This window comes from Rhinopithecus bieti, unplaced genomic scaffold (assembly GCF_001698545.2).
Source record: "Rhinopithecus bieti isolate Rb0 unplaced genomic scaffold, ASM169854v2 scaffold_35885, whole genome shotgun sequence".
Taxonomy (NCBI): Eukaryota; Metazoa; Chordata; class Mammalia; order Primates; family Cercopithecidae; genus Rhinopithecus; species Rhinopithecus bieti.
In genome coordinates this window covers 792,140-819,290 of record NW_016815776.1, presented here as the reverse complement: position 1 = coordinate 819,290, position 27,151 = coordinate 792,140, and the positions used below count along the sequence as shown (strand labels likewise).

Below are 27,151 nucleotides of genomic sequence, written 5' to 3'. Positions count from 1 at the left end.
ATAGTAAACATTCAGTAGGTGGGGAGAGTCAATAGAGTATAGCAATAATCATGCACAAGTAACTTACCCTCCCTGTGTTTCAGCTTCCTTATCGTTAAAAATCACAGTAATAGGGCCACCTTTCAAACTGCATTGTTATAAGGATTAAATGTGTTAATTCATTTAAAATGCTTAAAACAGTGTTTGACATATAGTGAGTTCTCAATATGTATTATCTAATATGAAGTAGGTGTATTAGTTTGGGTTTTGTTAAGAAAGTGGGAACACTAGGTATTTCAAACAAAAAGGGGTCTCATAGATTGAATTAGGGCAGGGGTCCCCAACCCCTGGGGCCTCAGGCCATTACTGGTCCATGGCCTGTTAGGAACTGGGTCACACAGCGGGAGGTGAGCGGGGGTGGGTGAGCGTTATCGCCTGAGCTCCACCTCCTGCCAGATCAGCATTAGACTCTCATAGGTGCATGAACCCTATTGTGAACTGTGCATGTGCGGGATCTAGGTTGTACGTTCCTTATGAGAATCTAATGCCTGATGATCTGAGGTGTTGAGGTGAAACAGTTTCATCCCGAAACAACCTCGCCTCCCACCCCATCCATGGAAAATTGTCTTCCATGAAACCAGTCCCTAGTGCCCAAAACATGGGGGACCACTGAATTAGAGGATACAAGATCTTTAGAAAAGCAGAAGGGATGAAGGAAAGGAAAAGCTACCACTAGTTCAGGAGGTGAGGAAGTACAGCACTAATGTGGGGCTTCTCAGAAGGATGCCCCCACCACTGGCATCACTCCACTGTCTACCCTCTGCTGGAGGGCAGAGGAATTGCTTCCCACCACTGCTTCTGGAGCAATGAGGGCTCTGCCTCTCCTCCCCTTTAAGCTTTTCCACATGTGCCTCTTTGCTGTGACTCTTACAAAAATTAAAAAACAAAACCTCTCAGTTGCTGGTTAGAATGCTAGGAAATCTGGTTCTTGGGTGTTGAGACCTTGTGATTTAAGGGAAAGCACAGAGAAGAGAAAATGGTACCTGGTTGTCCAAAACCAGACAGAATGGAAATAATACTAGGAACTGATGTGAAGATTATACGAGATGTAAAGTGCAAAAGCATTTTTGTAAACTTCCAAGTTTTGTACAGATATTAGATTTTGGTGGTAATGGATGTGAAATAGGAAGAATATGCTCAGACAAGACCAAGTAGGAAAACCTGGGAAACTACAGTGAAAGGAGGTCCCACAGATAATCTGACACATTTAATTGACTATATGCCAGGCTGTGTTATAAGTGCCTTACATATACTAACTCATTTAATCCTTATAAAAACCCATGCAGTAGATACGGTTATTACACCCATTTTACAGATGAGAGAACAGTGGTCCAGAGAAGTGAAGTAACGTGACCAAAATCACATCGTGCTGAAATGATCAAGGTAGAATCTGAATCCCAGTGATGTGACTCCAGGGTGTAGTTTTTTTTAACTCCGACATTCTCGTGAAAGGAGATGATACTCAAGCCCAAATCTTCTGATTTCATAGTTTCCCTAGGAGCTTGCTCTGGCTGTAGCTGAGGGTTGGTTGTATCTCCCAGTGTAGTTTTCGCATCCTTAGAGAACAGTTTATTTTTAAAAGCACCATTATTATTTCACTCTTCTAGAAGCAATTCTGTGCCAAGGTTGGGGATGTTTTCTCCTTCCAAGAAGAATTTGACAAGGTAACTAAGCACCTATGGTCCTGAATGACTGCCCAAGGAGCTGTAACCTGCCCCCAAGAACTAGTTTTCTTGTAGAATTTATCTTCATTCAACCCACAATGAACCTGCTCCATGGTTTTCTGAGATCCAGGAAAAACTGGTTATCATTCAACAGTCACCATATAAAAAAGTTTTGTTAATTACTGTGCACATGACAAAAATAGGAAAATGTATTAAGCAAATTAATCCTTGTCTTATACGATGATGACGATAGTCTCTGTACCTTTTCAAGATCTGGAGGAAAGAGAAATGGTTGCTGTCTTGAGAAAGGGTTGACGTCCTAGGATTTGTGGCGTATATGACACATTTCTTCTAATATCCTTCCCTTCCCTTTGGTTTTCTCCCAGTCAGCTAGCTGCCTCTAGAGCAAAGGAGGGACATATTTGCCTTAGAAAACCAGAACACTATTGTTGGGCAAGAAAATGAAACTATTCAAAAAATGTCAAGTGCAGAGGAAGCGTGGAAGTTACGACCTTAAATTTTAAAGGTTCTCTATAGCAGAAAAGAAGGAAGAAACCAAACCTAATTTCCTTCAGCTCAGAAGCACATTAGCAATTCATGTGGCCCTGAAATGAACTGCATCCCCCCTCAAAACCTGAATTTGATGACTCAATACACATGAACTGATCCATTTATGAGCAGCAGGATGACCAGGCATAGGACCCTGTGGTCCTTTTCCAAGAATTTATCAAAAGGATGGAACTCAGGAAGTAAAACAAAACTAAATGTTGATGAGAAAATGTAATGGTTATCATTTTTTAAAACATAATGTTTTATATTATTAAGCTCCTGTCAGCAGAAATTTCCCAATTCTTGTAAGAAAATGATCAGCTTGGTTAGCTGAGAGATTCTGGTATTTAGAAATAAAACTCTCCTGAGCCACTGCATTTGCTTTTGTTTTGCTTGTATTAATCTCTCTGCTATGCGAGTAAACATGCAACCTTACCTATCCCTTAGTTGCAAAGCTGTTTGGGATCTTGGGTGGTGTTCCTGCCATAATCCAGGCACTAAAAAGCTTTTGCTCACTTATTTTATCCTTACCTCTTGAGCTGAAAAGATCCATCCCAGGACAAAGCAGGAAGTGAAAGAAAGTGAGATAGCAGGTTGTCATTAAAAGCAGCACCCAGTCAATCCTGGCATTGTTGGAATGTTGACCCCCTGTTACCAGATAGTCTAATTTTCAAGAGGAACCTAAGTAGATACATTTTTAAAACTTCCTGATTTCTACATATCAGCAACTAGTTCAAATTTTTAAAAATACTGAGGTCAAGCAAGCATAGCATTGGACCAATTAAACTCTTAGGAACTTTCTCCTCAAGAAGCTTTCAAGATAGATGCAGTTTTATAACTAAAGCCCCATGAAACTTGGAGCAAAGTTAGTGTTTGGGACAGAATTTGTTGAGGGAAATGATGCCTTGGATTTGTTTCTAACAGCAGAGTATGCGGAATCTCCCGGGGGACAAGAATATAGAAGCAGCTTTCACAAATGTGGTCATGTGAGGCAGGATTAAAAGGTGGTAGAGAGAGAGAGCAGAGGAGAACTTAACCTGAATGGAGAGGAAACTCCAAATGGTGGCATCTGAGATTGTTATAGGTGTCACATGAAGCTGTTTTGTTTTGTTTTTAATAATTGGGAATTTAATGCAACTAGGGCATCAATTCCATCCACACCCTGATCAGTTTGGGAGCATTCCTCCAAACAAAAGGCTTGAACTGCAGGAATACACAATACATGAACTGCAGGAATGTTGGAGATGTGTGTGCCTGCTGCATTTGTTTCTAGAGAGTAGGGTGCATAGACTTCCATAAAGAGTAGGGAAGGAGGGTGCAGGGAGCCTCACATGTGCAGCCGAGGACTTTAAAGTTTCTCATCTTATCAAAGACCTTCTCTGACCTGCCTTCCCTGAGAGCAGTCAGGGGACCTCTGGGCTCACACATTAGTTGCACGTGAGTGAGTTTTAATTAAAGCCCAGGGCTTTAAAAGCTCCAGATTTCCCGCAGGTAACCTTTCAAAACACAGTTCCTTAATTTGGAGAATTCAAAGCTCCTTAAGAAAACAAGGTGGCATTTTATCTGGGAGCGATCTTGTTTCCAGAGTTCTTTTCTTCTTGATGTATTTTTAATGTTTTGTGGTTGCTGCTTATCATTCAGAGTGAGCCTATCTTGCCGTCCTAGAGACTGGTAAATACAGTGGGAAGCCTCCCCTCCACTCCACCCTCCCTCAGTGATTGCGCCCAGCCCTTCCAGGCAGTGCTGTGTGGCACTGGAGACAGCAGGACCTCCTGCATACCCACTTAGCAAGGTAAGTCCCCAAGAAGGCACTTCCTTAGAGGCTTCGCTTCTTCCAAGCCTTTTGTTTGGTGTTGGCACCTCTCTGTGGATGTGCTATGTCAAATAGTGGGGCACAGCATCATTGCTATCATACCTACCTCTTACTTAGGACTCTGGCTTTTCTGTACTGTTTGAAGAGCTTTGGCCATATTTTCTCCTTCCATATCGCTTCAACCCCAGGAGGAGTACCTCCATTTTACAGATGGAGAAATGAAAAAGAACTGGCTTAGGTTATATAGTCAACAACCATAAATGGCAGAGCCTGGATTCAAATCCAGACAGTCAGGCTCTGGATGCTGTACTCTGAACTGCTATGCTATACTGCCTCTAATGCTTTTCCTGTAGTCAGCAAAATAATGCCTCAACGAAAACAATCAAATGCTTTCAGTGTCAGCAATAGTGCAAATCGGGCTGTCGCAGATTGGTGGACAAGTCTCAAGGTCTGCAGTCTCTTCTGCTCACAGTGCCCCCTGGTGGAGATCACCCACCTTCCAGTGCCATGGCATAATGATCTCAATTCTATATATGTCAGTATTGTGATGTATTTGGTCACTAGTCTGTAATGCTGGTGGGGACAGAGAGTGCAAGTTCCAAGGATAATAGAATTGTGGGCATTAGCAGGACCATGATTTGAAATCTGGCCTGTTGTCTTCCTTCTTGAGCCCCATGGTTAGTTTACAGTTTCCACTTTCAGTCTTAAGTTGGTCTAGATGCCGTTAGCTTCAGAACCAGGCATCCTTGCCTGGGCAGCATAGCTAGCACATCCACCATGTCTATTATTATTACCTGAGTAACTCACGAAGGAGATTCTGGATGCATTCGGAGGCCCATTTGCCAAGAGACATTTCCATTCAAGTAGTAGAAATGTCTTCAAATTCTGAAGATACATGAGTGGATTGGCACCTGCTTCCATGATGCTTTCTATCTAGTTAAAATTCCAAAAGCAAACATCCATGAACTTAGTGAAGAGAAAGAACACAACAAGACTGAAGATCATTTTGTGCTGATTTGTGATGGGGACAGGGCAGTTTCCTTGCAGAGAAGGAAAGGAGAGTGAAACTCATAGATGCCTCTGTGTGCCCAGGACTGTGTTCCCAGTGCTTTTGCCTACATGGTGTCCTTGGCTCCTCAGGTAGGTGGTGAGTTACACACTGTTATCTGCATTAATATATATTGCAACTGGGGCCCTGACTTCCGTGGAACACCCACCGTTCTCAGGCTCAGCTGAGAGGCTTTCTGGAGACTCATAGACAAGGTCTAGGCAGAAATGTTCTGCTACTGGAATAGCAGAATAATATTCTGGTTATGATTTTTTAGTCATTGTACAGTCAGCCAGAAGCAAAGCTCAGGGGACCCAGGTAGAGAGGGCATCTTCCCCAGTATAGACACAGCAACCCATTGCAGGGGTATCAGTGAGACAGGTCAACAATCTTTTATCCAAACTTCACAAAACTCTGAAAACAGAAAGCGTTTTTCTAAGTTTAATGCCAAAACTCATTTGGTAAAAAAATTATGTATCTCACTTAATGTGAATGTTTCTATGTTTAGAGGTAGAAATAATATTTTTGATTATGCGGTGTTGCCCTCAACTCTGCAGGGGGTGCTACATAATATAAACTACACACACCATATTACCTTTTTAAATTCTAAAAAAAAAAAGTTACTTGTGGGACATACCTGGCTGCAATGACTTTGGATAATGAAATGTAGACCAGGAATAGCAATAGTGGCAGTTAACACTTCTACACCAGGAGACAAACAACAAAGTGAAGAGACAGCCCACAGAATGGAAGAAAATTACTTGCAAACTACTACCTATCTGACAAGGGGATTAATTACTAGAATATATGAGGGACTCAAATGACGCTATGGAAACAAATCTAGTAATCTGACTTAAAAATGGGCAAAAGATATGAATAGACATTTCTCAAAAGAAGGCATACACGTGGCAAGCAGGTATATGAAAAGGTGCTCAACATCATTGATCATCAGAGAAATGCAAATCAAAACTATAGTGAGATAGCATCTCACTCCAGTTAAGGTGACTTATATCCAAAAGGCAGGCAAGGATATGGAGAAAAGGGAATCCTTGTACACTATTGGTGGGAATGTAAATTAATACAACTACTACGGAGAACAGTTTGGAGGTTCCTCAAAAAATTAAAAATAGAGCTACCGTATGATGCAGCAATCCAACTACTTTTTTGGGGGTATATACCCCCCAAAAAGGAAATCAGTATATCAAAGAGATACCTGCTTTGCCATGTTTATTGTGGTGCTATTCATAATAGCCAAGATTTGGAAGCAACCTAAATGTCCACTGAGAGATGAATGGATAAAGAAAATGTGGCACATACACAAAATGGAGTACTAGTCAGCCATAAAACGAATGAGATCCTGCCATTTGCAATAACATGGACAGAACTGGAGGTCATTATGTTAAATGAAACAAGCCAGGCACAGAAAGACAAACATTGCATGTTCTCACTTATCATTAAGAGCTGAGAATTTAAAGAACTTATGGAGATCGAGAGTAGAAGAATGGTTACAGGCGGCTAGGAAGGGTAGTGAGGGGTGGGAATGGAAGGGAGGTGGGGATAGTTAATTGGTACAAAAAAAAAAATGCTTAGAAAGAATCAATAAGAACTAGTATTTGGTAGCAAAACCGGGCAAGTATAGTCAATAATTTAGTTGTATATTTTTAAATAACTGAAAAAATATCAAAAATGTCACTGGATTGTTTGTTACACAAAAGATAAATGCTTGAGGAGTGGACATCCCATTTTCCATGATATGATTATTATGCATTGCATACTTATATCAAAACATCTCATGAAACCTGTAAATATACATACCTACTATGTACCCACAAAAATTAAAAATAAAAAACTTTAAAAAAGAATGAATAGGGCCAGGTGCGGTAGTTCACACCTGTAATTCCAGCACTTTGGAAGACCGAGGTGGGCAGATCATGAGGTCAGGAGTTCGAGACCATACTGGCTAACATGGTGAAACTCCATCTCTGCTAAATATACAAAAAATTAGCCGAGCGTGGTGGCAGTCGCCTGTAGTCCCAGCTACTTGGGAAGCTGAGGCAAGAGAATGGCGTGAACCCAGGAGGCAGAGGTTGCAGTGAGCCGAGATCATGCCACTGCACTCCAGGCTTGGGGACAGAGTGAGACTCCATCTCAAAAAAAAAAAAAAAAAAAAAATGAATGAATATTTGCTAGCACAGCAGGGTGACTATGTCCAAAATAACTTAATTGTACATCCTAAAGTAACTAAAACTACAATTGGATTGTTTGTAACGTGAAGGATATCCCATCAACCTAATGTGATTATTACACATTATATTTCTGTATCAAAATATGTCAAGTGACCTGTAAATATATACACCTACTACATACCCATAGAAATTGAAAATTCATATTTTAAGAAAAAACAGCCGGGCGCAGTGGCTCAAGCCTGTAATCCCAGCACTTTGGGAGGCCGAGACGGGCGGATCACGAGGTCAGGAGATCGAGACCATCCTGGCTAATACGGTGAAACCCCGTCTCTACTAAAAAATACAAAAAACTAGCCGGGCGACGAGGCGGGCGCCTGTAGTCCCAGCTACTCGGGAGGCTGAGACAGGAGAATGGTGTGAACCCGGGAGGCGGAGCTTGCAGTGAGCTGAGAGCCGGCCACTGCACTCCAGCCTGGGCGGCAGAGCAAGACTCCGTCTCAAAAAAAAAAAAAAAAAAAACAATAAACGCTGCTATGCCAGGCCTTACACCTAAATGCCTTATATCTTTCTATCTTTTCATCCTTGCCATAATCTTAAATAAATATCCTCATTTTTATCCCCGTAGTAGATATGGGGAAACTGAAACCCAGAGATACAACATACTCAAAGAAAACACACTTGGTGGTAGAGTTAAGAATCGAACCTAGGCAGTCTGGCTTGAAAGCTTGTCTTCTTAACCATGCCCCATACTGAATTGAGATAATGTTGATTAAGAAATGTCTTTCTCACTCACCCAGATGGCCCTGTTCACTTGTGCCAGAAGTGACATCTTACCTGGAGCTAGCAACAAGTCTTCATCTTTGGCTCAAACCAAATTATAGGAGAAATCATCAACTGGAGAAAGGAAAAGTTTGTTATGATTGAGGTACAACCCTAATAAGAGCAACAGTTTATTCATGCTGCACAGGCATCTTAACACCAGAAGTGATTGCTTTTCCTCAAGGCAGGGCAATGCCTAGCTAAGTCTTTGTTGAGAGAGCTTGCAAAGCAAAGCAGCCACCTCCCAGCACCTGAACCAGCCCCTCGTGAGGCCTGGAGCTTGTTGCCAGCCCTTGGAGGGAGCTGAAGGAGGTTATTGAGTACTGGGGCACTCATTCTGCACACTCTGAGAGATGCACTTCCAGTTTCCAAAGAAGGATCCTAGAATGTTTTTTTGCACCTGGCTTTTTACCCTATCATCATTCAGTTTCCTAGGCAGTAATGTTATTTTCTTTCTACTGCAATGCCGGGTAGATGTCTCTCACAGACACACTAGGAATGCTGAGAGCTTGTGATGCTCTGTTTCCTGTGCCTCCATCTACTGTGCTAAAATAAATACTTATAACTTTCTTTTTGGAAACTGTAGCAATTACTTCATTGCTTGAAAGACCTTCATACTCCTGGTCCCCACCCTGCAACATGTATTCCTGTGGCTGCTTTCTTCCAAATGCTACAGTTCTCAGTGTCAACTTTTTTAAGATGACTCACATGTAACTAAATGAATATCAAGTCAGGTATTTCAGGTGACTCATGTTCTTGGTGATGCTGCAGTTCCCACAGGAGTGTGTGCCATCCTCTGTAGTGAAGAAGGTTCTAGACATGTGTTTTCTCTCCGGAGAACTCTGGAAGGCTGCATCCAGAGGTGAATTAGCTCTGGGAAATGGGGTATTTTTGTGAGGCCACTTAGGCTAATTCCCTTACAGTATAGTGAATGGTCCCTGGGTGAGTTTTGAATTCATACATTTATTTATTCATTACTTCCTAGAAGCAATAAAGTGGAACAGTTACCAGCGTTGGCTTTACAGTCATATGCATCTAGATTCAAGCCCCAGCCTGGCCCCCTCCTATTTGTGTGACCAACGGCAAATCATTTAACCATTGTAATCCTCCACTTTCTCATCTACAGAAGAGAGTAACGATAGAACTGAGTTCTTAGGATCATTTTGAAAGTCAAATGAGACAATGACAGAAAAAGTTTGCAATAATTTCTGGAACTCAATAAATATTCTAGTTACTATTTTTTAGTCATTTAGCTAGTGTTTATTGAGTAGTTACTATAAGCAGGGACTGTCCTAGACAGTGAAGACACATCAGGGAACATAACGGGAAGCCCTGCCAGTATGGAGTTTACATTGTGTGTTCATGTGGATGCAGGCTTTATAGACATGAAGTAAGCAGATCAAAGTCCTCAGTGTGACCCACAGAACTGTAGTCTGGTTGCAGCATCACAAAAAGTCAGGTTCCTTGGTCAAATAGGTTATAAAAATTTTATTATAATCATGTAATCAGTCATTATAACCGTATAGTCTTATAATAATATAGACCTTGCACAGTCCTATGTCAAAGGATCTGAGTCGTCCATAAAGACACTTATTTAGCTTTGATTCATCCATCATTCCCCAAACTTATATAACCACAAAACTCTTGTTTGCTAATTCCTATTAGACTCCCATTGACCTATGTTCTGAGAAACACATAAAGGAAAATACTAAGCTAGAGATTAGAGAGATTAGTGGAAAAGCAAGTCCACAATATAAGGAGAAATACCAGGTGGTCTCTACCTAAGCCTAGCAGCCCAAGGAAGGGCAGCCATAGAAAGGGGCTTTCCCTGCTCCACCAGCAAGTACGCCAGCCAGCCCTCCAGGCTGTCTGTGCTGGGCCCATCCAGGTTGCATTATGTGTGAATTCAGTAACAACTCATAAAGGAGCATCAGTCCCAGCCACCTGGGTCAGCTGCCTCCCAGCTCTGGAGCATAGGCTCACACCAATCCCAGAGCTATCTGGCCAGACTCTCCACCCTTCACCCACCTGCTGCTTTATGGGAAGGGCTCTGCTATCCCTGCAAAGAAAGACTCCTGTCCTTGTGGCTGGGCTGCCTTTCCAGGTGATGGTCAGAGAGACACCAGTTCCCACCGGGCTTCTGCCACATTTCTATTCCCCGGGAGTCTTTCCTGTGGAGATGCAGAGTGATAACCGCTCAACTTCCATCCTTGTGCAGATAATTTCATAAATCTCTAACTGGTGTTTGCCCTGTTTGAAATAAACTCTTAATTGATTTATGAAGACTGCTGTTTGCAAATTAAATTCAAATTCCTTTATATGTTATAAAAGGAAGTATCAACCAGTCACCTTTCCTGGGCACACATCCCATCCTCTGGCTCCTGGAGTGTGATTACATTACTTCAATTGCACTGCTTCCATCTGACTTGAGCTACATGAATTGTTTCTCTCGCTTGTTTAATTGCCCATGTCTTATTACAAAGATAATTTATTGTTTTAGTGCAGCATAAAGTTTGAATATTTTATGCAAGATGAATATGAACACTGACATTTTTATTTGTTTGTTTGTTTGTTTGTTTCGAGATGGAGTTTCGCTCTTGTCACCCAGGCTGGAGTGCAGTGGCGCGATATCGGCTCACTGCAACCTCTGCCTCCTGGGTTCAAGTGATTCTCCTGCCTCAGCCTCCAGAGTAGCTGGGATTACAGGTGTGTGCCGCCACACCCAGCTAATTTTTATATTCTTAGTAGAGATGGGGTTTCACCATGTTGACCAGGATGTACTCAATCTCCTGACCTCATGATCTGCCCGCCTCGACCTCCCAAAGTGCTAGGATTACAGGCATGAGCCACTGTGCCCAGCCTCGACACTGACATTTTTATGCCCTTCTCAAACTTACACAAACAAAAATCATGCTGGAAACTTTTCAAAATGTTTTGGCCACTAACGACCAAGTGTCAAAATCTCCATAAGTTGTGTTTTTTTTTTTTTTTTTTAAAGGAAAGACTCTAAAAGAATATGTTTTCTTCTATAATATTGCTGGGGATTTTATTGGGTGATACTGACACAGGCTTATGAATAACTTTCTAGGGTGTGAAAATGCCTTGGAGAACACCTTGGGAATTAACTGTTGATATATACAGCAACCTGTCTCCAGAGAATTACATTGAGAGAAAAAAGCCAATCCCAAAAGGCTACATACATGCTGCATGATTTCATTTATATAACATTCTTAAAATAACCACAGAAATGGAGAATATTTAGTGGTGCCAGAGGTTAAAGACAGGGTGGGGATGGGAGGGAAGTAGATGTGGCTATAAAAGGGTAACATGAGAGGTCCTCGTGGTGATGAAATGTTCAGCATCTTGACTGTATCAATGTCAATGTCCTGGTTGTGATATTGTCCTATAGCTTTGCAAGATGTTATCACTGGGAAAAGCTGAGTGAAAGATACACAGGATTTCTCTGTATTATTTTATACAACTGTGTGTAAATCTATAATCATATTCAAAATAAAAGCTTAATTTGAAAATGTAGGAAAATAAGGTGGATTGTCAGCTAGATAGATGGATAGATATGCAATAAAGTGGTATATGGGTATCCATTATAGAATTCTTTTAATTTTTCTCCATATTTGAAAATTTTGTAATAAAATGTTGAAACGAATATGTTAGAAATGTAAATAATTGCCTATAAGAGACTACATAATGGAACAGGACCTAGACTACGCAGTGCTGGTGTGTTAGTCTGTTTTCATGCTGCTGATAAAGACAGACCCAAGGCTGGGCAACTTAGAAAAGAAAGACAGGACTTACAGTTCCATGTGGCTGGGGAAGCCCCACAATCATGGTGGAAGGCAAGGAGGAGCAAGTCATGTCTTACATGGATGGCAGCAAAGAGAGAGTTTGCGCAAAAAATCCTCCCGTTTTTAAAACCATCAGATCTTCTGAGACTCATTCACTATCACCAGAACAGCGTAGGAAAGTCCCGCCCCCATAATTCAATCACCTCCCACCAAGTCCCTCTCTTGACACCTGGGAATTCAAGATGAGATTTGGGTGGAGACACAGCCAAACCATATTATCCTACTCCTGGCCCCTCCCAAATCTCATGTCCTTACATTTCAAAATCAATCATGCCCTTTCAACAGTCCCCCAAATTCTTATTTCAGCATTAACTCAAAAGTCCACAGTCCAAAGTCTCATTCAAGACAAGGCAAGTCCCTTCCACCTATGAACCTGTAAAATCAAAAGCACGTTGGTTACTTCCTAGATACAACAGTAGTACTGGCATTGGGTAAATACAGCCAATCCAAATGGGAGAAACTGGCCAAAACGAAGGGGCTACAGGCTCCATGCAAGTCTGAAATCCAGCAGGGCAGTCAAATCTTAAAACTCCAAAACAATCTCCTTGGACTTCACATCTCACATCCAGGTCATGCTGATGCAAGAAGTCAGTTTCCATGGTCTTGGGCAGCTCCATTACTGTGGCTCTGCAGGGTACAGCTTCACTCCTGGCTGTCCTCATGGGCTGGCATTGAGTGTCTGTGGCTTTTCCAGGTGCACAGTGCAAGCTCTCAGTGGATCTACCATTGTGGGTTTGGGAGGACGGTGGCCCTCTTCTCACAGCTCCAGTAGGGAGTGCCCCAGGAGGGACTCTGTATGGGGATTTTGACCCCACATTTCCCTTCTGCACTGTCCTAGCAAAGGTTCTCAACAAGGACCTCACTCCTGCAGCAAACTTCTGAATGGGCATCCAGGTGTTTCCATACATCTTCTAAAGTCTAGGCAGAGGTTACCAAACCCTCATTCTTGACTTCTATGCACTTGCAGGCTCAACACCACATGGAAGCTGCCAAGGCTTGGGGCTTCCACCCTCTGAGGTAACAGCCTGAGCTGTACCTTGGCCCCTTTTAGTCACAGCTGGAGTGACTGGGACACAGGACACCAAGTCCCTAGACTGTGCACAGCATAGGTACCCTGGGCCTGGCCCACAAAACCATTTTTTCTTGCTAAACCTCCAGGCCAGCAATGGGAGGGGCTGCCACAAATGTCTCTGACATGCCCTGGAGACATTTCCCCTATTGTCTTGGGTATTAACATTTGGCGCCTCATTACTTATGCAAATTTCTGCAGCTGGCTTGAATTTCTCCTCAAAAAATGGGATTTTCTTCTCTATCACATTGTCAGGCTGCAAATTTTCTGAACTTTTAGGCTCTCCTTCCTTTATAAAACAGAATGCCTTTAACAGCACACATGTTACATCTTGAATGCTTTGCTGCTTAGAAATTTCTTCTACCAGATACCCTAAAACATTTATCTCCAGTTCAAAGTTCCACAAGTCTCTAGGGCAGGGGCAAAATGCCACCAGTCTCTTTGCTAAAATATAACAAGAGTCACCTTTGTTCCAGTTCCCAAAAAGTTCCTCATCTCTATCTGAGACCACCTTAGCCTGCACTTTATAGTCCATATCACTATCAGCACTTTGGGCAAAGCCATTCAACAAGTCTCTAGGAAGTTCCAAAATTTCCCACATTTTCCTATCTTCTTCTGAGCCCTCCAAACTGTTTCAACCTCTGCATGTTACCCAGTTCCAAAGTTGTTTGCACATTTTTGGGTATCTTTTCAGCAGCACCCCACTCTTATAGTACCAACTTACTGTATTAGTTCATTTTCATGCTGCTAATAAAGACATACCAGAGATTGGGCAATTTACAAAAGAAAGAGCTTTAATTGGACTTACAGTTCCACGTGGCTGGGGGCCTCACAATCATGGCAGAAAGCAAGGAGGAGCAAGTCATGTCCTACGTGGATGGCTGTAGGCAGAGAGAGTTTCCAGGGAAACTCCTGTTTTTAAAACCATCAGATCTCGTGAGACTCATTCACGATCATGAGAACAGAGCAGGAAAGACCCACCCCCATAATTCAATCACCTCCCACTGGGTCCCTCCCATAACACATGGGAAGTCAAGATGAGATTTGGGTAGGGACACAGCCAAACCATATCTGGAGATTAAAGTTGACCACTTGGTCCTTGGCGTGGAGAAGAGAAAGACTATGTGTTCATTCTGTATGAGTCCCTTGAGGTGAGGAACTAGAGATTCTCCTGGTCTTCCCAAGAGCCAGAGAGAGGAACCTGAGCCCCACCATAGAACTAGGCTGGGTGACTTCTGCAGAGCAGATCCATGAGCATAAGCATAAGCATGAGTTCCAGGACTACAGGAGCCTAGATAGCCCCAGGAAGGAGAACTAGCCACTCATCCCTATCCAGGATTCCCTGGAGCAAGAGCTAAAAAGAAGAAACCAGGAGCTCATGATGTGTACTTGAAAATGTATGCATAAGGCATTCAGCCAATTTGAGTTCCAAGTATTTCTCAACAGTGGTTATACCAAAGCTTCATTAGCAAAGTAATAAAATCCAGTAACAGTCCACTGTTCCACTCACTGTCTGTGTTCCAAACTGCTCACTGAGATGCTGGAGCTGCTGTGGGGTCTGAGATGTCACACCCCCACATTTCTGGGGACAGCACATGACCCAGTGCTCCTGCCTCCTACCCTCCTTTTCCTTTTTCTCCATCCCAGGTCTCTGGGCCTCAGATCTCTATGTTGTCTTCCACCTGACAAAGCACAAACCGAACTGATGCTCCTCCTGTGATTATTCAGGAGAGCTAAAACCTATTCAGGCAGGCAAGGAAATAGGCACCTGAGTGAGTGGAGGAGGAAGGGGAAAGGTGCCCTGCTCACTCCGATAGGCTTAAAACCCTGCTCCCCCTCTCACCTTCTCCACACATTCCTCTGGGGCTGCTTCAGACCCAATTTTCCAGTCTTTTTCCTGTCAAGATCTTCTCTTACAAAGGCAAATGAAGTTCTTGCTCTCTGAAATGTTAAGTACTAACCATGAAGGATTCCTTCCTGCCCTAAGGAGATGTTGAGCTTTCAGTCGGCTAGCTTTTCTTGTATTCACAGTGTCTCCTGACTATCCCTCTGAGCAGGATGTGATGTGGTAGCCCAGTTTATTTTTTTTGGTTTTGAAGTACAACCATTATAGAATCTCTCCCAGTATATTGGAATTATTATATTCCCATCTGTCTTCTCTAGTAGCCTGTGAGTGGCTTGAGGGATCTATCTGATTCATCCCCTCATCCCCAGGGTAATGCTTGTAAAGTAAATGCACAGCCAGTGGATGATTGGAATGGATGGATAGAAGGGATCCTGATGGAATATCAGGCCATAGCAAGCAGGTGAAAGAGGTCATTCTGGCATGGTTGCTGATGTATGGGACATTACATACTGATTGCAGTGTTGTGAGGCAAGTGTCCTTGTTGGGAAGGTTTTCTATGGTAGTGTTGTGTGGTCAAATGGATAGCATCATAAGAGCAAAGACATATGTCAAACCAGTAGGTATTTTAGACCTACCTCTAATTTACTCAATAAAGCTAGTCTAGTGCTTGAAGCAAGCTTCAAATAGTAAATATAGCCTGTATGTTCTGAATATTTGTTTTTCCAAAATTTATATGTTGAAATTGTAAAACCCAAATACCCCAGTATTAGGAGGTGGGGCTTTTGGGAGGTAATTAGGCCAAAAGGGCAGGGCCCTCATAAATGGGATTAGTGCCTTTATAAAAGAGACCCCAGACAGACTCTCATCTTTTCCACCTTGTCAGACACTATGAAAAGAGACCATCCATGAACCAGAAAGTTAGCTCTCTCCAGACAAAATCTGCCGGTGCTTTAATCTTAGGCTTCCCAGACTCTGATACAGTGAGAAATAAATTGATGCTGTTTATAAGCCACCCAGTTTATGGTATTTTGTTATACCAGCCTGAACCGACTGGCATAGCCATTTAAGAAACCACCTTTGGACATCATATGAACCCTACAGATGATGCTAAGCTGGTATCCATGCAGGGAATCCCTCCCAAACCACTCCTTCATTACATTTTGGCTTCTCTGGAGTCTTGGATAACACCGTAAGGACAAAGAACCTTGTAGGTTCTCAGGAGGCTTCACTGGCAGTTCCTGGAGGCAATGAAAGGTCTCAAACTTGGTTTTTAAACAAGAAAATAATTATCTGATTATAAGTCAACCATTTCTTCACAACAAAACATCTTTTATAGACCCTCCCCCAGTTCTAACCTTTCTCATCACCATAACAGTCAAAGTCCATGGTGAGAAAAGTATTATCCAGAGGTAGAAGGAACCATTATTAAGAAGTAAGGGAAGTCTCTCAGCTTCTTTTAGGGAGCTCCCACTATCTCATCATGTCACCCAAGAGCTCTTTCTAATTGAAGCAGACACGCCCTTCCCTCTCCCTGGCTCCAGAGCTGTCAATATTCTCCCTCATCATCTACTGTAGAAGCTCCATGACTCCATAAATCCCAACCCTATAAGTTATAAATGTCTAGGTCTATTCCCATCACAAAAAGGAGATTGAAAAAACCTTTAAGATGAAAAAAAATGCAGACTGTTTCATGAGCAGTGAATTAACCATCACAAAAATACCCTCTACAGGAAAACACACAAGGGGAGACAAATTCAGGTCAAGGCAAGTCTAAAATATACAGTGACTGTTCTCTTAAACTGGGTTGCCCATTATAGCTCATCTCAGGTGTGGAAAAGTACTCCACACTGAGGCACTCGATAGAGGCCTGTATTCCTCCCAGCTGGTTCCTAGTTCAAGTCTCCTCTACGATGTCACGTTGCTCCATTTCCTCTTCATTGTTTGTCTTTCCTAGACAAGATCAGAAATCAATTATAGAAGGCACTGGACTGTAAGATCCATTTGAGTAGGAACTGTGATGTTTTAGATTGTTTTTGAATTGCAACACCTTACGTAATGCCTGGTATATGATAATCACTTGACTAGCCTTTGCTGAATGAAAGATTTCAGATCGATTCAAGCTGTGTAGTGTAGTAGTTAGGAGCACAGACTTGGCAGCCAGACCTTCTCTGTTTAAATACCATGTCTGTCACTTTCTAGCTTTGTGCCCTTGGGCAAGTTTGTTTTACCTCAATTTCCTTGTTTGAAAAATGAGGAAATAATGGTACTGGATAATGGGTACTATATATCTTTGGGTCAGTGTGAGGATTCAGTGAGCAAAAGTACTTAAAATGTCTATAACAGTGTCTACAGCACAGTACATACTAAATAAATGTTAGGTATCAATTTTGTTCTAGAAACCTGTGATATAACTTGTGAGATGGAAGTACATAGGCTTCAAAGAAAAAAGCAAATACACGGTTCAGTCCCACCTTCAAAACTTATTGATGCTGCAAACCTGGTCAGATGTCAGATTGCTGTGTCCCAATGAGCTCCCGTTCCCTTATCTGTAAAATTAGGATAATTGGATTCAGCCATAGAGCTATTGAATGCATCACATGAGATTATCTATGAACCATGCTTGACAATGAATGTTATTCCACTCTCTCCTGATCCTCCTTCCCTCCTCATGGGTGCCCTTTTCCTTTCTTCTCATGGTTTCCCTACTCTGCCTATCTCTCCCCAGAGATCCCTTTGGACCCTCTGCTCTTCTTTCTCTATGCATTCTCTTTGTATGATCTTATCCCTGTGATCCCACGACTTTGATCACAGTTCCTACGGGCTAATGTTCCAAATCCCAACCTCCTGCCCAGATCTCTCTGCTAAGGTTCTAGTCCGATGTACCTACCCGCTCAGCATGTTTACTGGTCTCTTCTGTTCCACAGACACTCAAAGTCAGCATGTCCAAGAATGAACTCATTACTTGTCCTCCAAACATTACCCCCTTATTGTATTCAGCATTGCAATGAATTGTGCTAATATCCACCCAGTTACTCAGCCAGAAACTTGAGTGTCTTCTTGAATTATCTTCACCATTGACATCTCAATATTGATCAGTCCTACTTCCATAATTCTTTGTTATACTACCCTCTCTCTCTGAGCTGTGTCACTAGCTTAGTTCAGAACACCAGCTCTTTCCTGGGTGACTGCCAGAATTCCTGACTGACCTCCCCTCCATCGTGCCCTGCCTCCCCTCACTTCGTCCATTTTCCATAGAGAAAACCTTAGTACCAAGATTTCTGGGTTTTAAAAAGAGAGATGCGGATGTAATTTCTCGATGGTTTAGAAAGCATCAGTGTGCCCTATTACCCTAAGAATTGGGCCCCACTCCTTCAGAGAGTGTAAATGCCTTTTGTCTTTGATACTCTGACCCTAGATTCTCCCTCGCCCCAGCACCCCGCTTTTCCTTCTCAGACTCGAGTCTCTGGTTCTGCACTTGCATTGCTCTAACTGCCTGTGGTTCCTCCTGCCTCTGCCTTTATGTATTGCTCACCCTGCTCCACCGACACTTGGTTGACTCCACATTCGCTAAGTCCTCAGGCCTCAACAGAGGCTGACCTTCTTTTTATGAGCTGCTCCTGACTCCCAGATTCTGGTCTGTATAGGTGTTCTCCTCCAAGCTCATGCTTCATCCCATGGCTAGCTCTATTCCATGAAGCACTACCCTGGTTTGGCTGTATCTTCCTTCCTCCTCGAGCTGTGGACTCTCTGAGAAAAGGAATATTTCATTATTTATCCTGTATTTATCTTATCTGCCAATATAGTAGTCATTCAGTAAAGCTGAATATATAAAAATTAATTGCATATGTTAGATTACATTTCCTTCTATTCCAAAGAGCCCATCTAACACGAATTTGATATGAATGGGCAAAGTTTTCCCTGTCATAAATGGTCTGATACTCTTCTTGACTCTGTTAAAGCTTGTGGTGTTAATCTCAGATACCCAGGATCCAAAACTTCCTTGCCCTCCACTGAAATATCCTGCATCCAGGTGGTTTTTTAATATGTCTGTTTAGTTTGAAGCATACTTTCTCCTTCCATAACCCCTCTTCCAGAGGAGAATAGCTGGTGGTCTAGAATAGGGTGCTGCAAGCTGTAGCCTGAGGGCCAAATGCATCTCACCACCTGTTTTCATAAAGTTTTATTGGAACACAACCACACTCATAGATTTATGTATTGTTTATGACTTTTTTCATGCCACAATGGCAGAGTTAAGTAGTCATGACAGAGACCATATGGACTGCAAAGCCTAAAATATTTATTCTTTGTCCTTTAACAAAAAACAGTTTGCTGACACCTGCTCTGGAGCTTTGTTCATGAGCATCTGGGCCCACTCAGACCTGTGCTGCTGAGATTCAAAGAGATTCAAATATGCAAGGCATAACCCGAGAAAGGGTCACGGTCACAAATCCAATTTCCATGGCTGAAAGGCATTTCTAATACCTTTTCTTTGATAATGCTTTATGTTTTTGTACGTACTTTCATATTCATTAAGGAAAAGATCTTCAAATACAAATACCACTGCTTGCAGGTGATGCTGCTGCTGCCACCGCTGCTGCTGTCTAGACCACATTCTGAGTTGCCAGGCCATGGAGGGTAGGCTCTGGAATCTCAGGGCCTGTGCCTAAATTTGGTCCACTGCTTACCAATGGCGTAAACTGGAACAAGATAAAAAACTTATCTCAGGGTCTCGGTTTTTTGCCTCTGTAAAATGTGGTCAATGAAGGTAACGTCTAACTACCAAGGTCATAGTGGAGAGTAGATGAGTCATGTCAAGCTCTTATCACAGTGTTTGGTTTATTTTAAAATGCTTAATATGTGTCAGCTGTTGTGGTCTTATTTGCCTGTGTGCTGGTACCATGACAAGAAATTCCCTATCACAGCCAGATTCCTAATGCTTGCTTTCCTTCATGCTATCCCTCTTCGTGAAACCTTTGGTATATCCCAATGCCTACATGAGAAGATCAGAACTATGGCTCTACCTGTTTCACTTGCTCTGATGTCACTCAGCCTTCTGTCTACATTGGCAGGTCTCCTTACTGCCCTGTGTGCTGCCCTGGTTGTTCTTGCACCATTACTTTATCCATGCAGCTCTCCCAAGCTTGCGTTCTCTTGCTCCTCCTCTCTGCCTGTCTCTTAATGTTCTGCAGCAGCTCCATCTTCTGCAGAAGCCACCCAGCCACTATGGCTACCACCCACAGAGCTCCCTTCTTTCCCAGAGCTCACACAACTCCAGAAGAAGTGGCTTCACTGGACATGAGACTTATCTCTTTGGGAGTTTACTTAGCTGTGTCATTCCACCTCTCTGAGCCTCTATGTCCTCAACTACAAAATAGGAATAATATTACTTTTTCAAGGTGCTTTTGAGGATTAACTATAATGTGACATAATAGCACACTGAAGTTTCAAAATACATTCATTGTGTCCTCCATGCTTTTAGTACATGGCTTTTTGCACATAGCTGGGCACAATGGACTGATTAATGTACATTGCCTCAGATAGTAGATTTTCTTCCCATGATTGGCCCCTGAAGGCCAGATGGGAGCCCTAACAGTTCATGCCACCCTTATTACCCTTTCCTTTCCATGAAGACTTTCCAGTCAGCCATGTAGCCCTCCAAGAAAAAGGATGGCAGTACCTTGAGTGCTGCTGGGTATGGAAGCAGAGTGGTCTGTATTGAGAGAAATTTAAGCACATGCTTCATGATAATGGTGTTAACTGATAGACCAGGACCTAAGCTGTGTCCAGTTGTGTGCAGCTCTGGGGATCCTCCCGTGGGTCTGAGTGGTTCTAATTAGTCTTCTGGTTTGCTATGACTGATAGAGTCTGGTCTTCTTCTGGCTTACCTTACCACTATTCTCTGGTGAGAACCCTTTGCTGTCTACCTTGTCTATACCAGCAGATTCCAGAGCTATTCAACCAGTGAAGCTAGGAGAGGTAGGGGTTAAGAGGGAAGCCCTAGAACACGCCCAGGGTTCATAAACATTCTCCTACTGAGTAGATGAATGCCTTATGATTGTAGGAGTAGGTAGTGGTGGTGGTGTGCTGATTAGAGAAGGTGAGGACAGTTTATTTGTTGGAAGGAAGAAAACGAAGATAAACACGTTGTTTAACAAAAGCAAGAGATTTGGAAAGGAGGTAGTAGTGAAGAACAGCAGTGAGAATAAAGCTGGAGAAAATAGGATGGTTGGTCACGGATGGTGACTGTAGCACACGGTGTCAAGAGGACCCATGAGTTCTTGCCTGCAATTCATTGTGTGTTCCTAAGCAAGTGTTAGCCACATTCTGAGCCTCAAGTAACAACCCTGTAAAAGCACAGATTTGGAATTGGTGATTTCTATGGGTCTCTCCACACATCTAAATTTCTTGTATCCCTTGGGAAACTCTATGACTTTATTTTTTAAAATTTACCAAATACTTAAATATCAACTTTTTTGTGCCATTGTAAGAATTTTTAAACAATAATTGCCTCTTTTAAACCTTAACATAGCCCTAAGAGTTAACTTCTATTTTTTTAACTGTTCTTTAAAGATGTTGCTCCACTGTCTTCTGACTTGTATTGTTATATTGTTTCTGATGGAAAGTCTGAGAGGTCTGCTGTCAATCTTAGTTTATGTGTAATTTGCCTTTTTCTGGCTAATTCAAAGCTGTCACTCTCTAATTTTGGTTTTCAGCAAGTTGATTATGATGTACTTTGTGTTTTTGTCATTTCTTCCACTTCAGGCTCATTGAGCTTCTTCTTGGCTCATGGTTTTCATCAAATTTGCTAAATTTCAAATAATTATTTATTCAAGTGCTTCTCCTGCCTCCACTCCCATTTTCTAAGGATCCAGTTATATGTATGTTAGGCTGCTTGTCTTCCTATCCCATAGCACACTGATGCTCTAGTCATTTAATTTTTCAGTTGTATTTTTCTCTGTTTCATTTTGGATACTTTCTATTGCTATGTCTTCAAGTTCACCACTCTTTCTCCTACAGTGTCTAATCTGATTTGAATCTCATCCAATATATTTTTAATCTCAATGTTGTTTTTATTCATTTCAGAAGTTCTGTTACATGTCATATATAGAGTGTGTGTGTGTGTATATATATAAAAATTTCACTGTCTTTCCTTCTCATGCTTTCTTTTTTCTCTTCCTTCTAGAATATATGGAATATATTTATAATATTTTAATATTCTTATCTATTAATTACATTATCTGTGTCACTTCTGGGTCTATTTCTATGAACTATTTCTTCTCCTTATTATGAGTCATGTTTTCCGGCCTCTTTGCATGCCAAATGATTTTTATTGGATTCTGGACATAGTGAACTTTATGTTGCTTAGTTGGTAGATTTTTATGCATTCCTGGAAATAATTTGGTACTTTGTTCTGGAATGCACTTAAATTATTTGGAATCAGTTTGAGCTTTTCAAGACTTGTTTTAAGCATTTTAGGTGGGAACGGATCAGCTGTTTTCTAGGGATAATTTGTTTCCACTACTGAGGCAATACTCCATGTCTCATATATTATAAGGCTTTTCCTCACTGACTGGTGGGAAGACAAACTATCTCTAGCACTGTAAGAGCTCCAGGGATTATTCTGCCAGTTCCTTTTTAGTAGTTTTTCCTCAGCCTTGGTAGTTTTCTCATGTGCATCTTCTGATCAGTGCTCAAAGACTTGAGGAAAACCTTCTGAAGATCTCCATGATTGTCTCTCTATGCATCTCCTTCCTCTCTTATACTCTTCCCCATACACAATAACTGCCTTAACTTTCCTGAACTTCTGACTCTGACTTCTTAATGCAGGGAAACTGCTAAGCTCTGTCTGTGTACTCTCTCCTTGTACTGCAGCCTGGAAAATCTTGCCAGGCAGTAAGCTGGGACATAACATTTACGTCATTTATTTCTGTGTTTTTTTCAGAGATCATTATTTTTTGCTACCTGTTGTACAATACCTGACAGCCAGTTTAATACATTTTTCCAGTGTTCTGTTTAAGGCAGAAAGCTTCTATTATTTCATCATAGTGTGAAGTTGAAGTCCTATTAGATACTGTTTTTGTATTTATTTTACAGATGGTGAAACTGAGGCACAGAGAGATCGAATAATTTGCCCAGGCTTGCACAGTTAACAATTACCCAGAAATTTGAAGTCGTAATCTTCCACTTTAGGCTGTGCTGTCTCAAAAGCATTTCTGTAAATCAGGTCAAAATCTTAATAATTTGGTAGTTCCCAGTTACAGAGCAAGGACCTCAGCATGTGTTTGCACATCAGCCTGTTCAGTATTCAGAGGGACTGGTCCATTCTGCTTATCTTTGTGTTCAGAGATAATCATGGATGCTTTTTAAGGTGTTAACTCTAATGCTATATTTGCATCCTATCTTACATCTGAGGACAGAAGACATTTCTTCTGACCCTTTGGGGCCACAGGGTAGATTTCCAGAGCCTCTACTTGTGACAGATATTTGTATTGAATAGAAATATAATCTGACTTTTCAGTGCTCTCTGGAAAATTCCTGTTTTTGGGACACAAACCATTTACCCAAACAGTGTAAAGAGATTACGGTTCACTCTCTTACACTGAATTATGCATGGTTTTCAGCTAGGTAAAGTTCTCAATTTTCTATTTTAGGAACATTCCTGCACAGAACAGAAAAAAAAAAAAATCTATACTTTCCAGAAGCAACCATTCTTGATTTATTTTAGTTCTAGGAAAAAGAAATAATAAGTCTGAACCCTAACCATTTTTTCTGCATCTCATTTTATAATTGGTAATCAGAGATTTCTCTTCTTTTCAGAAGTAGAACTTTCTTTTATGTTTCATGACATTAGAATAAAAAAAGAAGAAAATTTGGCCCAATTTTTAAAACATCTATTGCAGCACACTCATTATGAGATCTTTTTAGAATTAGAATGACTAATCCTGCTTAATACATGAGGAGTGTTTGCTATTAAGCACTGGGCCTTCTCGGAACACCATGTCAAAACCATTTGAATTTGAGTTAGTGGTGATTAAAAAATGTCAGCTTTAAAAAGACTATTTCAAGAATGCCTCAGAGCCTTGGTTTTGGCTACAAAGAAATTTGTGATGCATTGAAATAATAGAACGATTAAGGCAAGAAGAGATTTGAATTCCAGAGTTTTAGTTCAGCATTGATGGTGTCATATACAATGGACATGGTTCTAAAAGGAAAGTTAGATTGCTCAGCTGAATTGAAGGCATTCATTTGGAGGAAAATACAAGTGACACACGGAAATAATATTGCTGTACTTTTCTCAAATGTACTTTTTATCTCATCTTCTATCCCAGCAATCTTTTGCCACATCTGGGTTGCAAGAAGGCTTCAGTAACCCTAGTTTTTGCTGCCAGTATCCCCAGATACTGGCTGTGAGAATAGGACAGAGTGCTTGGTAATATGAAAAGCAAAATGAGTTAGCTCCACAATTTCGATTCAGTCCAGACCTGCAGCTTGTTTTTGTTAGAGTTGCAGGATAGATACACATATACAAATACATACACATATGAATACATACCCATACTACATATGTGAGCTCAATTTATCAAACCTATGATATCAATTGTCATTGTATGTACCACTAGGAAAGGAAAAACATTGCCGGCTAAACTATGACACAATGCTTTCTTAATGCTTAGAATTTTTACTTCATACTTGTTAAAGGAGTTTTAAAATGAATAAATGAATATCATCACTCTTATGCATACTTAAAAATCATAATATAATATAGACAAAATTAAATGGTTGAAATGTTCCCAAATCAGCTCTGTATTCAAAGACTCAATTTTGTAATCATTTGCGATTCAGAATTGTCCAGGTTTTTCCACACAATATCATCCTCTGTGTCAGTAAGAGCATTGCTAATGCAGTACTTTCTAAAAAGTGCTCCATTTTTGTGTCCAGGACTTTCTCCAAGTGCTAAAAGCCCTTCTGCAAATTTTGATGTGTACACATTATCAATTACAACTACATCATGACTATAGCCAGGCCAGAGATTGTGAGATGCCATTGATTGTAAAATACAACATGATTTCAATGATGATAAAATATGAAAAAATATACATTATGTGTGTATGTGTATATATCTGTGTTTATACATATATGTGTGTATACATACACACACACTCATATATATGTATATATGTGTGTATATATATAACTAAAATAGACATTTTAAAACAGAAGCAAATTTCATCTTGTAGGATATTATTGCAGAGGGCAGGATATGCCTTTCTACCTTTCCTGAGCGCAGGAATTCCATCTGTGAATTCACCTCTGCTCTTGGCATTTCCCCAAGCTCCAGCCTAGCTCTGGCCACAAAGCTATACCTTAATTGCACCTGGTTTCTCTCTCTCTCTCTCTCTCTCTCTCTCTCAATCTCTCTCTCTCTCTCTCTATATATATATATATATATATGTGTGTGTGTGTGTGTGTGTGTGTATATGTATATATATGGATGGATGGTTATATATACATATGTATATATGTGTGTATATATATCCATCCATCCATATATATACACACACATATGTGTGTATATATCCATCCATCCATATATATGTATATACACATACATATGCATATACACATACACATACATATAAAATACTACCATATAGTACTGAGCTAGTTATACAAACAAAAAAATAGTCATGGGATTACAGGGCAATGTGAAAGGAGAACGATATTTGGAAACAAGATTTGAGCCCCTTACCTAGCTGTAATATTTACCAACTGTGTGACCTTTGGCAAGTTATAAACCTTCCCTGAGGCTCATTTACTCATCGGATGATGACCACGTGATAATACCGTCTTAACAGGTTTGTTGAAAGGGCAGATGAGATAACATTTATACAGGTGTAAAGTGATACACACATGGATAGCATTCTTACTGCCAGGATGCTAACACACTTCCCACAAGCCAAGGGGTGAGGACTTTGCTGAAGGTAGGTGATCCTTGACCTTACTCTTGCCAAAGCAGCAGAATAGGGAGTTAAGGAGGAAGAAAGACTGGAACAAGCTAACTTTGAGAGATTGAAGCAATGAAGACTGATCATGGGGTAAAAAGTGTTCTGCAAGTGGGGTAAAAAAAAGCAACCAAATTTTTGTGTGGCATTACTAGGATCCCTGCTTCTATATCCCCTCTCCATGAAAGAACCGTTCTCTTCCTGGATGGCATGCTGGCCACCAACTAGGAGGCTGAGATGGGGAGTGGCATGTATCTACCATCATCAGATTGTAATGTACCAGGATCTCAGGAGATGAGGGATTGTAACTGTTGACAAGGTGACAGACATGGAAAATGATAATGCATGAAATCAGCTTAGAAATCGTGACTCGTAGTTACGGTTCTATGTGTTCTGTTCTTAATATATTTAGAAAAATAGTAAAATTTCAAAGAAAACAAGAAAAGAATACTAAGAGTGCCATCTCATGGTATGACTTATACCCGTTTTGTCAAATTGTGCCTACCCATCCCTGCTGCCCATGGTCAGGATGGTAAATAGGTTTCGTATCTCCTGATACCTCTAATCAATTAGCAATGATTGCTAGGAATGTTCTCTTGTCCAATATTCTAAGGGTAAGTCTGTGTTCAGTGAGAAAGTGTTGTGTGAGGGCTTAAATCTTAGTATCCATGTTGGACGAGGGAGAGGAGAGTGGACTCAATGTCCTGTGAGTCCACTGACCTTGATCAGGCCCCTTTTGAAGATCTGGTCATGGAGAATAAACATGTGAGAACTGACTGAGAAGGAGCTGATTCTGCACTTAACTCCAATCTTGACTGATGTCCTGTGACTGTTCCTAGACCTCTTACCCCTGATTCTAGTTTCCCAGACTCCTCTGCACAAGTGATTTGACTGTGTATTCATTTATTCATTCATTTAACACATTTTGCTTAGGCACTTGTGTACCAAGGATTGTGCTGGAGGCTGGGGATATACTAGAGAACAAAACAAATGGAGTCCTTGGAGCATTCCTGTGAGGAAGGAAAATTGGCCTTTGACAGGCACACAGTCTATTTAATCCAATTGTCTTGTGTGCTACAGAGGACATATGCAGTATTTATTTATTTATTTTTTTGACATGGACCCTCACTTTGTCGCCAAGGCTGGAGTGCGAGAGCGCGATCTTGGCTAACTGCAACCTCCGTCTCCCGCCTTCAAACAATTCTCCTGCCTCAGCCTCCTGAGTAGCTGGGATTACAGGCACCTGCCACCA

The 27,151-nt window shown here is 41.3% G+C and overlaps 1 protein-coding gene across 1 annotated transcript in view; it reads left to right on the top strand.

Moving 5' to 3' along the window:
* Positions 1-27,151, top strand: part of CLSTN2 (calsyntenin 2) — a 634,893-nt gene that overhangs the window by 283,078 nt on the left and 324,664 nt on the right. The window lies entirely within an intron of this gene.